Source organism: Chelon labrosus, assembly GCF_963514085.1.
Source record: "Chelon labrosus genome assembly, chromosome: 22".
In the NCBI taxonomy this organism is placed as follows: domain Eukaryota; kingdom Metazoa; phylum Chordata; class Actinopteri; order Mugiliformes; family Mugilidae; genus Chelon; species Chelon labrosus.
The window spans coordinates 286766-299150 of NC_140355.1; positions in this window are offsets into that span (position 1 = coordinate 286766).

A 12385-nucleotide genomic window follows, 5' to 3' on the forward strand; every position below is an offset into this window, starting at 1 on the left:
AGCTGTTGTTGTTGCCTGGTCAAAGAGCTCCTGCGGGTTGAAAAGTGCTGGTACACCCATAATTTTGCCTGCTGTCTTAACTAGGTTAAAAATCTGGGTTTTAGATTTGACAGTTAGATTCCCAAACCAGCTGGTAATACCATACCGAATAATAGACTCAATTGTTGCCCTGTAGAAGATTAGCATGATATTTTTACTAATCCCAAACACTCTAAGTCTACGCAAGAAGTGAAGGCGCTGATGAGTTCTGGCACAAACATCTGCCACATGTGTGCGCCAGCTCAAATCACTATCTATGTGAACTCCGAGGTATTTAAAGGAGGTCACCTGTTTGATGTAAGCACCGTGAATGGTCACAGTGCTATGGTCTCCAACTGATCTGGGATCTACCAGCATTTCTAGGGTCTTTTTTGTATTGATGTGAAGCTGATGTAGATTACACCAATTAACAAACTTATCCACACCAGCTCTGTGAACGCTTAAGTTGGTGTCTTCAGTGAGAAGACTGAGAATGACAGTATCGTCAGAAAATTTTACTATGTGTTGGTTGGGTTCGGAACTAACACAGTCATTGGTGTATATTGTAAACAGGAAAGGTGAGCTGACGCACCCTTGGGGGGCGCCAGTACTGCAGACTGCTGGGTCTGACAGTGCCAGGTTAAATTTCACCTGTTGTGGCCTGTTAGACAAGAATGAGTGGTACCACCTGATTAAGAAGGGGTTGACTTTTAACTCCACTAATTTCCTGAGAAGGATGTCTGGCTGAATCAAATTAAATGCTGAACTAAAATCAACAAAAAGCAGTCTGGCATATGCATTAGGACTTTCTAAGTGCTTAAGTGTAAGGTGCATTATTGTTGCTATGGCGTCACTTGTGCTCCGTTTTTTGGTGTAGGCAAATTGGTGTTTATCTAACATAGGTTCCACTTCTGTACGAAGTACCTTAATCATAAGCCTCTCAAATGACTTGAAGACATTTGAAGTAATGGCCACTGGCCGATAATCATTGTCCTCCTGGGGACATGCCTTTTTGGGTACTGGGATTATGATTGACTTTTTCCAGAGATTTGGTACCGTATGTGTGTCTATAGACAGCTGAAATAGTTTATGCCATACTGGAGAAAGTTCTTTAGCAAAGGTTTTAAGAAGAAAGGCAGACAGATTGTCCGGGCCTGTTGCTTTGTTAGTCTGTATGCTTGTAAACACCTTTGTAACAGTGTGTAGTTCTAACACAATTCTGTCCTGGTTCACATTGCAAATTACATTATCCAGCACTGCCGCACATTCATTAACATTATCTGAATTAAAACGCATGTAAAAATCATTCAGTTCATTTGCCCTTGCCTCTTCATTCTGGGCAAACAGGGGCTTCTTTTTTGGGTCCATATTAGTCATTTGTCTGATAGAGCCCCACAGTTTCTTTGTGTTGGAATCTGACAGATTTTGTTCTGCCTGTTCCCTGTGTTGCAGCCGAGCTGCCTTCATTTGTACGTTCAAGTCTTTTTGCGCAGCCCGGACTCCTGCTTTATCCCCAGATTTAAAGGCTGCTCTCTTTCTGTTGATGCATTCCTTAATGCTTTTTGTAACGTATGGTTTGTTGTTGGGATATCGTTTGACCGTTTTCCGGGGTATAATGGAATCTGAACAGAAAGATATGTATGCAGTGATTGATTCCGTGATACTGTCTATGTCTGCATCCTTGAAAAATATGTCCCAGTCTGTGGAGAGAAAGCATCCTTTCAGCTCCTCCATTTTGTCCCTGGTTTACTAGCTTTGAAAACTGACTTATATGTAGGAAGCAACTGGATTGCATTGTGATCAGAATTACTCAGGGGGGGTCTGGCTCTGGCTGTGTAGGCATCTTTGATATTGCCATAACATTTATCAAGAATGTTGTTGTTTCTCGTGCTACATTTAACATATTGATGAAAGCCAGGCAATGATTTGTTAAGGCTGCAGTGATTAAAATCTCCAAGTATAAACATTGGGGCGTCAGGTTTAGTCTGTAGATGGCGATGGACACAGTCACTGATTGCATTAGCTGCTCTGCCTGCGTTCCCGCTCGGCGGGATATACACAACACACACAAATAAATTAGTGAATTCCCTTGGGAGGTAATGTGGCCGCAGGGTAACACACAGCAGCTCCAGATCAGGATTACAGATTTTGTCTCTTACTGCAAAGTTCCGACACCAACTATCCTTGATGTACATACACACCCCTCCCCCCCGTGTCTTGCCTGAGTTAGCGTCTCTATCCATACGTATATGTGAGAAACCTTCAATTTGAATGTAGTTGTCCGTCACGTCTTCGCCAAACCACGTTTCCGAAAAAGCCATTACGCCAGACTCTCGGTATTCGTAGCAGGCTCCCACCTGTTGACGCAAGTCGTCCAGCTTATTTTTCAGAGAACGGGGGTTGCAAAGAAGCATAGGTGGTAGCGGTAGCTTGGTAGCTCCTCGGGTGCGATGTCTGATGCCGCCTCTCCTCCCTCGTTTCCTGGGTTTCCTGCCCTGCTGGGTGCCCGGTTCAGGGTGTCGTCGTAGTTCCCCCGGCACTTCATGCAGCAGATCAGGCGGCGGTTGCACTCCACTGTTCTGCAGTCCAAGCAGCTCTGCCCAGCTGTACTTCAGCAGGCCGCCGTTAATGGACTCGTCAGCATAACACCAGATGACTTGGCCAGATAGAATTAGCCATGTCAACACTAGTAGCTCCATACTCCTCCAGTTCATTTTGCACACGCGCAACTTACAGTTCAAAGCACGAGTCATGTCCAGCGAGTTTGCACACTTAGTCCACAAGTGAAAAACATAAAACAAAGACTCAGAGGACGCCGTAACAAACGAACAAACGACCGAACAAACGAGATGCAGCAGGAGCCCACCCAGTCGCCAGCAGAGCAGCGCCATCGTTGCTGTGGTGTCCCCCAGGGATCCATCCTGTGCCCTCTATTATTCAACCTTTATATGCTTCCCCTTGGAAAGGTCATACAGAAACACCAGATCTCCTACCATAGCTACGCTGATGACACTCAGCTCTATCTTGCTCTCTCACCTAATGACATTAGCCCGCTTGAAACAGCTGGATTAGTGATCTTAACAACTGGATGAGTCAGAATTTTCTCCAGTTGAATAACGAAAAAACTGAAGTGATTGTTTTTGGAAATAAAGACACAAGGTTTAACATCTCCTCTTTTCTCAACACCAAAGGTTTTCAAGTAAAAACAACGGTAAAGGTTCCGGTAATGGCGGCTTGCTGAGAGGACGTGCCCACTTCTGCTCCGCTATCTTTCTGTAAAATCTTGAATAATACTCGTTTATTAGACATTGAACGACGCCTGTAGGACAGCTGTGATGCCTCTCTCGCAAAGGAAACCCGGTAAAAACATTAGTAGACCGACTCAGTCGAAATTATCTGACTTCACTTCTAAGTTGAGCTCTGAGGCTAGCTGTGAAGCTAACGTTAGCTGTGAAGATAGCGAGACTAATATCAACGCTAGCCAGGCGATGGAGGAGGAAAATGACAAGCTGACTGAGAGGGAAAAGACGGCCGAAGGCTCAGACGCAATACTGGCGGCTATTGCAAGCTTGAAATCCGATTTTTCCTCCAAACTGGATGGTATTTTGTCAGCAATAGAGACTGTGAGGAAGGACGTTAATGAGTGTGCCAAGCGGGTCAGCGAGGCGGAGGCCCGGATATCTGCAGCAGAAGATAGCATCACCACCTTGGAAGCAAAGGTACGGACTCTTGAAAATAACAACAAAGATCTCGAGGACAAAGTGCTGGATCTGGAGGCCAGATCGCGACGATCTAACTTGAGACTTGTTAACCTGCCCGAGGGCGCAGAAGGGGAGGACGCGTGCGCCTTCTTGGAAAACTGGCTGCCGGAGGCCCTGAACTTGGCACCGCTACGCACCGCTCTGACGCTGGAGAGAGCGCATCGGGTCGGCCAGAAGAATATGTCAAACACCGCTGCACCAAGGACTATGATCATGAAGTTCCTAAATTACAAGGATAAAATGACCGTGATAAGAGCTGCCAGGGCAAAGGGACAGATTCTTTTCAAGAATCGCCCGGTGAGATTTTATGAGGACCTGGCGACCGGCGTACACAAAAAACAGAAAGAGTTTGACACCGTGAGACAACAGCTTCGCTCCATGGGGATCCGGTACGGCATGATTCCTCCCGCGCGACTGATAGTGACACACAACGGACAGTCTCGCATCTTTAACCAGCCAGGTGAAGCGGAGAACTTTGTGAAGGCTCTGAGGTCAGAAAGTGGACCGGGGTGAGATAATGTAATCTCTGGCATACTACAGTGTGTTGGCATGGTGGGATAATTACTGAGCTTTAAGTTTAAAAAAGAAGAGAGAGAGAGAAAGGCCAGTTTGTTATATTTGTTTATTGGTCCAGAGGCTCACAGCCACTATTAGTAGCCTAATTTTCTTAACGTATCCAATAACGAGTTTTCTGTTTATGTAGCGGGGTGGGGTAAGGGGGAAAAGTGTTCAGGCACAGTCGGTTGATCCTCCCTTTTGGGTGGAACAGCCTTCAGCTGTTAGACAGGTGCCAGTACGTATAGGGGGAGGGAAATGGGTACCCAAGTTCAAGTTAAAGGGGCATATTCAATATTCATTGTTATGGATGTAGTTTTTGACATTCAGGTGTTATTTGTTTCTCTGTCTTTTAATATTTCAAATGTGTTGGGAAGCTCATTCAGTGCTATATGTTATGTCTGGTGGAATAAGAATTAAAATTTCTTCTTGGAACTGCAGAGGACTACAAAAACTGGAGAAGGTAAAACAAGTAATGACTAGGGTGAAATCTATGCACTCTGATATCATGCTACTTCAGGAAACACACCTGTTGTCTAGTCAAGAGGTGAAGATTAGGAGGAGGTGGCAGGGCAGTATATATTCTGCGCCCTTCACCTCTCAGGCAAGAGGTGTTATGATTTTGATCCACAAATCTATACCACTTCATGTGACAAGGGTTATTAAAGACAAGGCGGGGAGATATATTATTCTACAGGGCACACTTATTATGGAAAAAATAATCCTGATAAATATCTATGCTCCAAACATTGACGACCCAAAGTTTTTTCATAATCTTTTTCTCACAGTATCATCTCTGTCTGGTAGCTATATTATTGCAGGGGATCATAATTGTACATTGAACCCAGAATTGGATAGGAGCTCAGGTATTGATCTCTCTCATCCTAAAAGTAGACAAACTATTCAACATTTTATGAAAGAACTTGATCTGAGGGATATTTGGAGGGATATGAACCCCAAGGTCTTAAAATACTCCTGCTACTCAAATACACATAAATCATACTCGCGTATTGATTATTTTGTAGAGGGAGAATATTTTCAAACTTTTTGTCCAAGAGTACATCAAAAGCTTCTGTTACTAAGAACAAAGTATAACGAACTTTCTGCTTCTAAAGCAGCCTCACATCTTTTGCGTCTTAAACAGACATTTTATGATCAAGGGGAAAAGCCCGGGAAACTATTAGCCTGGCGCCTCCGACAATTACAAAATGAGAAAAACATTGCCTCAGTTGAAAACAGTGATGGACAGATTATTGTTGACCCTCTAGGAATTAATGAAACTTTTAAGTTTTTTTTTGAAAAATTATACAACTCAGACATAACACATATGGGACAAGAGCAAAATCTCTTCTTAGATACCCTTCAGATACCCAGCATTTCAGGACTAATAAGTGCAGACCTTGATACACCTATAACAAAGGAGGAAATATCTATAGCAATAGACCATTTGAAAACAGGTAAAGCCCCAGGCCCAGATGGGCTGCCGACAGAAATTTATAGAAAATTTAAAACTAAATTGCTGTCTCCTCTTTTTGACATGGTCTCGGATTCATTTGAAAAGGGAATCCTTCCGGTTTCATTAAGAGGAGCTCTGATAACTTTACTGCCCAAACCTGGTAAACCGTGCAATAAATGTGGAAACCTAAGACCAATAAGTCTTCTTAATGTGGATTTAAAGATACTTTGCAAAATTTTGGCTCGAAGACTGGAGAAGTTTTTACCTGATCTAATTGCCTGTGACCAGAAGGTCAGGTTTATTGCAGGTAGACAGGGATTTCATAATGTGAGACGAGTGTTGGATATTCTTCATAGTCAGGAAGGAAAAACAGACTCTGCTTTACTATCATTGGATGCCGAAAAGGCCTTTGATAGAGTTGAGTGGCCCTATTTATTTGAAATATTAAAAAGATTTGGCTGTGGGGATAATTTCTGTCGGTGGATTAGACTTCTATATAATGAACCATATGCTGAAATACTGACAAATGGAATTATATCTAAACCATTTGAAATTAAACGGGGATGTAGGCAAGGGTGCCCTTTGTCCCCCTTATTGTTTATTTTAGCAATTGAACCGTTTGCCATTGCGGTGTGGTCTCATAAAAACATAACTGGTTTATCAGTAAACCAACAGGAACACAGAATTGCTTTATTTGCAGATGATGTCATTCTTTTCTTGGAAAAACTGAAAGATTCTATCCCAGCCTTGTTGGATTTATTACACACATTTGGACGGATATCAGGATATAAAGTGAACAAAGAAAAATCTTCATTAATGATACTTAACTCAGAAGAGAGAAAAAGTGCTGGAAATTCTTTCCAATTCAAAATGGTAGACTGTTTTACCTATCTGGGGATTAAGATAGTGCCATGTTTGAGAGACATTGTTGGAGCTAACTACACCCCTATGGTAGACTCAATCACCTCATCTATAGATAGATGGAAACCCTTGCCCTCGTCACTTATAGCAAGAATTAATGTTCTTAAATTAAACATAATGCCCAAACTTCTGTACTTGTTCCAGAACATCCCATTGTCACCTCCTGCTAATTTATTCTCACACCTGAAAACAATTTTTGTACGTTTTTTGTGGAATAATAGACGACCGAGGCTACGTTTATCACTCTTGTACTTACCGTATGAAAGAGGAGGCCTCAAGTGTCCTAATCCACTTTGGTACTATTGGGCAGCCCAATTGAGGACTATGATGTATTATTTTACAGATAAATCCCTCCCGCCTTGGACGAATATTGAAAACTGCTCAGTGCCTCTTCCCCTTCCCCAGTATCTATACTCAGCAAAAGTCAAAATGTTGAAAAAAAAGACATAAAATCCTATAGTCAGAAATATGATTATAATCTGGTATCAGGTTAAGAAATATCTGGGTGAATCCACCTCTGTCGCACGTTTCAGCCCAATATGGGGTAATCATTTTTTCCCTCCAGGCAGAGCAGACCCTGGTTTTAGGAAGTGGGCTGACAAAGGTTTAAAGACAATAGGGGATCTCATGGGATCAGAGGGTGAGATTTTGATGTCATTTGAGGAGTTGATTGCTAAGTATGATATTCCACGCAAACATCGATTTAAATATCTACAAGTGAGAAACTTTATTAGATCATCTCAAAATCAGTGTTTGTCAATCCCTCCGTTGTCCACTTTGGAAACAGAAATGAAAAGAGACTGCTTTGGAAAGGGAATAATCTCCAAACTATATAATATGTTAGTAGAGGGTTCCCCTGAATCTTCTTTAGGAAAACTTAATGCCTGGAGGGAAGATTTACAGGAGGACTTATCCTCCGAAGACTGGGAGGAGGTATGTGCTGAAGCACAAACACAAACTACCAGTACTCGTCTCAAAGTACTGCAATATAATTGGCTAATGAGGACATATGTGACTCCAGAAAAGCTTAATAAGTATAATGGTGATATCCCAGACTTGTGTTTCAGGTGTGGAGAGGAGAAAGGGACGTTCTTCCACTGTGTCTGGGAATGCAATAAAGTACAACAGTTTTGGAAAGAAATTAAACAAGCTCTGGACACTATATTGGGTATACAATTAGCTCTTGACCCTAAACTTTTTATTTTAGGTTTATATCCTGATGGACATCTTATGTCTAGAAAGATAATTACCGCCCTGGACTTATGTCTACTGCTGGCAAAAAGAGTCATAGCACTCTCATGGAGGAAGACCAGTAAACCAAAACTCATTAACTGGATTAAGGAATTGTCCACAACTTTACCAATGGAAAAAATTACTTATATTATCAAGGGGAAACTATCACTTTTTCAAAACATTTGGGGTCCCTTTATGCAATATATGGAAAATGTGGATCTTAGTAGTATGGTGAATGAGGCAGATGAGGTGTAATTGTTGTTGGTCCTCTGCAGTTTCCTAAACTAATTCCCTTAATCTTTAATGCTGTGTGAATTGTACATTTGAGTTTGTAATTTTGAACCATGCACAACAGTGCAATTGAGTTGAAATTGAGCAACCCTTGGAAAATAGAGAAACTTTTTTTGTTTTGTTTTGTTTGTTTTGGGGGGTTTTTGTGTTTTTCTTTTATTTGATTAAGTTACTATTTACAGGTCATATATTTTGTACTTCCACTTAAATGTTGCTCTATCATCTTATAAATGTCTGATTTGCAAGGAAGGGCGATTGATTGTTATAAAATAATTTAGCTGCCCTGGATGTTTCCTTTGATGTGGAAGCACTCTAATTTCTGTATATCATTTTGAAACTCAAAGATATTGTTGAAAAAAAAAAAAAAAAAAACAACGGTAAAAAACCTGGGTGTCCAAATTGATAGCGACCTCTCCTTCAGCAGTCAAATTAAAACAGTTACGAAATCAGCTTTTATCATTTAAAAAACATAGCCAAACTTAGGGACCTAATGACACAAACAGACCTTGAGAAACTCATTCATGCTTTCATATCAAGCAGACTTGATTATTGTAATAGCCTCTTCTCAGGCCTCCCCAAGAAAACTATCAAACAACTACAATTAATCCAGAATGCAGCAGCAAGGCTCCTGATGAGAGCTAAAAGAACAGATCACATCACACCACTACTCAGACGCTTACATTGGCTCCCTGTGAATCACAGAATCGATTTTAAAATACTGCTTCTTGTTTTTAAAACTGTGAATGGTAGTAGCCCCATCTATCTAAAAGATTTGCTCCACCACTACGCACCCCCAAGGTCACTCAGGTCGCAACAGAGACTACTCCTGGTTCCACCAACTACCAGAACTAAATGTGGTGAAGCCGCCTTTAGCTCATATGCAGTCAAACTCTGGAACCAGCTTCCTGAACACATCAAGACCGCACCCTCAACAGATTGTTTTAAAACTAAATTAAAAACTTACTTCTTCTCTCTTGCCTTTCCATAATTTCATCTTATTTGATTTTCCATTTCCTTATGTCCATCTGTTTTTTTTATGCCTTTTATGGATATGATATGTATGTATTTTTATTAACTAGAGTATTACCCAATTGATTTTATTTTGATGTATATATGACATCTCTCTTTTATGTAAAGCACTTTGAACTGCCATGGTATGAAATGTGCTATATAAACAAATTTTGCCTTGCCTTGCCTTTTGCCTTATCCCTTAATATGCATAAAAGTGATAAGCTCAAGGAGGCTCATGGTTGTTGATGGCAGGTTAGGGAAGTTCTTGATTTCCTGCACAAGCTCTCTATGTCCGAGTCAAATCAGAGTCAAAACATCCATGAATTGCAAATTTAAATAAACATGCCCTTATATGCTAAATGCTATATTAATCTTTCACGGAGGAACAATTAGCTCCTTGGTTACTGCCTCAAATTATGTGCTTGGCACACTTTTAGTTATGACTGGTTAAACTATGTTTTGTCACGAAGTAGAGTTGTAGTGTAGAACTCGTAATAGAATACTCATATTAAACAATGCACAATAGATATGAGTAATAATAAGCTAGGCTACTATATGTAATTATTAGGATAACGCTGGGCTAGAGCTAGTGTAAGGTTCGACTCGTTGAGCTGTGTGAAGATTAATGAAGCACAAGACAGTACTGATGCTACCGGTATTGTATTGAATATTCTTATAACAAAAAATACTTGAAATGTATCAAGGAAAACAAAATGATAAAGCAAAACAGTAATACAAAATTCTCTCAGTTGCAATGCAATAGTTTATATTCACAGTTCTACTAGTAGTAGTTTCAGTACAAGTTCTTTACGTGCACCTCTAAGTTTCAATCAAATTCAAACAGTCAATTAAACCAAAAGCATTATGCAATGGCAGTTCTTTGTTCAAGAGGTGAACAGTGAATGCAGTATATGTTGCTATGTTCCTACCACACCACTGAGAAAAGGCATGAGGCAGGTAGGCTTGAGGTCTGCCAATAGGTGGGGTGGGTGAATGGGTGAATCCTCTCATAATTTGTCCAGTTCTTTCGAAGGGTAGCTTGCCATCAGTCCTTTCTTCATCCATAAAAGCCTAACCTGTTTTGCAAACAGGCGTCATTAGAATCATCATCATCATCACCATCTTCATCATCAGTCTTTCCACACTAATATATGCTCTTTCCTCAGTTTGTCTCACCTCCACCACTTCAGCCAAATGTCATATCCAGAAATCCAAGGCAGCAGTAGAAATAGTTGGGTAATGGAGTGGTGGAGGGCTGTTAGCATTAGCATTTGTTAGCTCTGATACTGAACAGCTTCCAACTTGTTTCAAATGAGATTTAACTCACCAAATCCTGTTTCTAGTTTCCTGCTGGTTTATGATAGAGATTTCTGATGCCGAGTGGTGTGGTGTGATCAAGTGGCTGCTGCTTGTCTGAATGAAGCTGAGTTCACTTCAAACAAAAGAATACCAGGGCTGCAGGAGACTGCAGGTGATTGGCAAGACTGCAGGTGATTGGCTCAGGTGACAGTGAGGAGGTCCAATGCTCTGGAGGTGTCTGACTGTTTCCTGTGATCCATGTTGTGCTTCAGGTTAAATGCGATCCCTTCTGGGGTAATTATGTTATTTAAAAGTACATTTGTACAGAACCCAACACTTTTGCCCTTTGATCCAACCAAATCAGATATAGGCCAGGTTTGTTTCTCCTCAACACGTAAAAGTAATCGTAATATACGCTCTTTATTTCAGAAAGAAGTCGTATCGATTCCATATGTAGTAACTTATTGGAATAACTTTATTAATAACCTTAACTGGAAAAAAATATGGAACCTACCTGCTAGATTCATGATTAATAATAAAGTAAAAGAAGTATCCTTTAAAATAATTCATAGAATTTATCCATCTAAAGTTTTTTTACAGCGTTTTATAAAAGATATAGATTTAAACTGCTCTTTCTGTGCAGGACACCCTGAAGATGTTTTTCATTTATTTTGGTCTTGCCCTTTCACAACCAAGTTATGGGAAGATATTTGTAACCTGATTTGTCACTTGATTGAACCTCTTTTGTCCCTGTGCTTTGAACATGTATTGTTTGGCTTCACTGAAATTCCTTCTGCTAAAGAAAAACAATATTACATCATCAATCTTATTTTACAGTTAGCTAAATGGCACATCCACAAATGCAGATACTCAAATCACAAACCACTTTTTCTTATTTTTAAAAATGAAGCCAAACAATACATTAAATCTATTGAAAAATCCATTAATATGAAAGCCGTAAAAACGCTGAATTTATGTTCGCTTTATAATGTTTTTGTATGAAAGCTTGTCTCTCTACTGTATTATTTGCATTGAAACCCCCTGGCGATATTTTATTTTGTTGATGTACCAATTTGTATGACTATTTTGACCTAATAAAGTTTATAAAAAAAAAAAAAAAAAAAAAAAAAAAAAAAAATGTTGTGCTTCAGGTTGTGATTCGTGTTGGCCAACAATAAACTATGGCAGAGTGATTTAAGTTACCAGTACTACAGTAGCAAATGGCAAATGTTCATCTTTGAAACTACCTACAGATATAAAAATTTCGTTGGCTAATTACCAGAGGTGGCAAGTAACGAAGTACAAATACTTCCTTACTGTACTTAAGTAGATTTTTCAGGTATCTGTACTTTACTTGAGTAGGCTATTTCTTTTTCTTACGACTTTTTACTTTTACTCCCTACATTTGTACACAAATATATGTACTTTCTACTCCTTACATTTGAAAAACAGGCTCGTTACTTTTTTAACCTCCACGGATGACGAGACATAAAACACGTGACATGATCGGACATGATTAGAGCATCGGACTCATATGATCGGACCATTGACTGTATATACTATCGGATACTATCGGACTATCGGATCGGACTAGAGAAGGAAGGTCGACGATGCCAGACGATGCGCTTCCTGTGTTCTTCTTCTACTGTTTTGAACAGGCAGCCTGTTGATTAGTTTGAGCTCTGCTGCCACCTAGTGACTGGAGGAAAAAAAAAAATAATAATTCAGGTATGGTGTGGTTTTTGTTGATATCATTAGCTTTTTGAGGATTTTTTGGAATCTAGTTTACAATGTTAGCAATGCTATGGGAACACATCGTTTTGATAGTATAGCTAACACT